Here is a 3,157-nt window from a genome sequence, read left to right on the forward strand (position 1 = left end):
AGAGTCAGAGACATACCTGATCCCAATGTTCAGAAGTCCTGTTGGGAGCCAACTTTAGCAGAAAGCGGCTAGATCAACTTTGTAGCCATCTGGAACTATATACCCTGATAGAGACTTGTTTTTCAAAAGCCTACAACAGCTGAAGCACACTCTGATAAATATATTGTTTATCCCACATAGCTTGTTTTGCTGTTTAGTGACCCCAGCTGCATGGTGCACATGGTAAAATATTTTCACCTGTGTTCCCCTGCGTGTGCTTATATATACCCCAGATTTTCTTTCAATAAAAGAGACGGGACAAGACTTAAGACCTGTCCACATACCCTGTCTTGTCTCCATTCTTTGCGTCTCTTGCCCTTCTGGCCCCACTCTCTCTCTTGACCAGAGCACTTAGCCCCAAAGCATGGAGCAGAATGGTCTGCAACACAGTAGCTGCCAAGCCAGGCAGAGTGCTGTTCCCAACAAAGTCCCACAAAAACGCCAAACTAACTGCCATAACATATATGCAGAGGACTTGGTGCAGACCCATGCAGGCCCCATGCTTGCTCAGTTTCTGTGAACCCGTATGAGCCCTGCTTAGTTGATTCAATGAGCCATGTTCTTCTGGTGTCCTCCATCTTTTCTGACTCTGAAAATCTTCCCTCCCCTTCTCCATGGGGTTTCCCAAGCTCCAAGGGGAGGGACCCTATGGTCATCTCCAATTTAGACTCTTTCTCCATAGTGTCTGGCTGTGGGTCTCTGCACCCATTCCCATCTGCTGCTAGATGAAGCCTCTCTGATGACAGCTGAACAAGTTACCAATTTATTTTTTTGGTTTTTTTAAATGTATGCATTTATTAAGAATTTGAACTTACTTAAAATGTATTAAGGGGAGCATTGTAAATTCAGAAGTTCTAGAAATTAGTCATGGAAGGATTTAGGTTTCAAAGGATTCCTTAAGGTTTTCTGTTGCATTCCTTACTGCTCTGGGCTCTGGGCTTTAGGATCCCCTGCCCTGGAACTCTGACCACTTAACAGCAGCTCAAGAACCTCACAACAGACAGGAGAGGCTCTGCTGTGCTTGTAGCCAGCAGACAGCAGCACTCTAGTGAGTGTGTGTAGCATTTTCTGAAGTTCCTTGGAGTGATGTGCACCATTTCCCCACTTCGTGAAGAGCTTCTCGGGCCCCTTCCAAATGCTGGCCCCATCACAAACCCAGAATTCCATGTAGCATGCAGGTAGATGTCTCTAGGCAGGATTACCTATTTATTATTATAGCAGAATAATCATTTCATTGATTTTTTTGACCAGTTGTGTTTGATTCTACCCTAGGTCTCTGTGCTAGTCAGGCTCTGATTCCTGGTCATCCAGTGTAGGGCATGGGCTCCCTCTTGTGGGATGGGCTTCAAGTTAAGCCAGATATTGGTTGGCCACTCTCACAAGTTCTGTGTTACCATTGCCTCAGCATTATCTTGCAGGCAGGACAGACTATAGAGTTGTGGAGGGGTTTTGTGGCTGGGTTGGTGTCCAGGTTTCTCTTTCTGTATCCTGCAGAGTACCTTCCTGTACCAAAGAGACTAGAACATAAAGGTAAAGCTCCATGCAGGCACCAGCTTGACCAGTCTACATTCAATGAGCAATGTGGATATTGTTGCCAGCAATAGGGCCCCACTGTCAGTTTTTGGAGAGCAACTCTCTGTCCTAGCATCAGCTTGGGTTGTTTAGAAATCTCCACAGAACTATCTCAGCTAACCACTCAACCAAATTCAACCCAGTTGCACCACTGGAAGCCTTGCCTGGCTACAAAAGATGGCTAGTTCATACTCTGACTAGGAGTATTCACTAGGGCCACCTTCATAGATACCAGTAAATTTCTACTGCACTAGGTTTTCACACTGCCCATCCCCCAAATTCCCCTTAATTCCAGCTGTCCTTCCCTGTATTCTCTCTTATGGTTTCCTTATCCCTCTGGCTCCCATCCCCTTGCATCCCCAGTCCACTTCCATTCCCACAGAGTGCCATACCAGCTTGATTCTTGGGTCCATTTACTTTGAATATCTTTTTTAACCCTTTACCCTGTGGTAATGTCTATCCTTGATTTTGAGGTATATGTCTTGTATGCAGCAGAAGGACAGCCCTGTTTTTACAAACATTTTGTTAGTCTGTGTATTTTTGTTGGGAAACTGAGACCATTAATATCCAGAGGTACCAATGACCAATAATTGTTGAATCCTGTTTGTTGTTATTGGTGGTGGTGGTGGTCATTGTCATAGTAGTGTGTAAGTGTGTATGTGTGTACACAGACATCTGCTTCCCTTTTTGATTTTTCTGGTCTGAGATTATTTATTCCCTATGTTTTCTTCATTGTAATTAAACTCTTTAGGTTGGAATTTCCCTTCTAACACCTTCTATATGGCTGTATTTCTAGATAAATATTGCTTAAATTTGGCTATATCATACAATATATTATTTTCTCCATCTGTGGTTATTGAAAGTTTTCCTGGGTATAGTAGTCTGGGTTTGCATCTATGGTCTCTTTCAGTCTGAAGTACACACATCTATGACCTTGTGGCTTTTAGAGTCTTCATTGAGAAGTCTAGTGTAATTGTAATAGATCTGCCTTCATATGTTTTTTAGTCTTTTTCCCTTGCAGCTTTTAATATTTTCTTTGTTTTGTATATTTAGTGTTTTGGTTATTATGTGGTGAGGCGACTTTTTTTCAATGGTCTAATCTATTTTTTGTTCTGTATGCTTCTTTTACCTTTATAAGCATCTCATTCTTTAGGAAATTTTTCTATGATTTTGTTGAAAATGTTTCCTGGGAGTTTGAGTTGGGTTTCTTCTCCTTCCTCTATTCCAGTGGTTCTCAACCTTCCTAATGCTTCAGCCCTTTAGTTCCTCATGTTGTGGTGACCCCAACCATTAAATTATTTTTATTGCTACTTCATAACTGTAATTTTGCTAGTGTTGTGAATCATAATGTAAATATATGATATTGAGGATATCTGATATACAATCTCCAACGGTATCACAATTCACAAGCTAAGACCCACTGCTCTATTCCTTTTATTTTTAGATTTGGTCTTCCAGATTTCCTGGATGTTTTGTGCCAGGAGATTTTTAGATTTAACATTTTCTTTGAACAAGGTGTCCATTTCTTTTATCATGTCATCAATGA

This window comes from Arvicanthis niloticus, chromosome X (assembly GCF_011762505.2).
Source record: "Arvicanthis niloticus isolate mArvNil1 chromosome X, mArvNil1.pat.X, whole genome shotgun sequence".
Lineage (NCBI taxonomy): Eukaryota > Metazoa > Chordata > Mammalia > Rodentia > Muridae > Arvicanthis > Arvicanthis niloticus.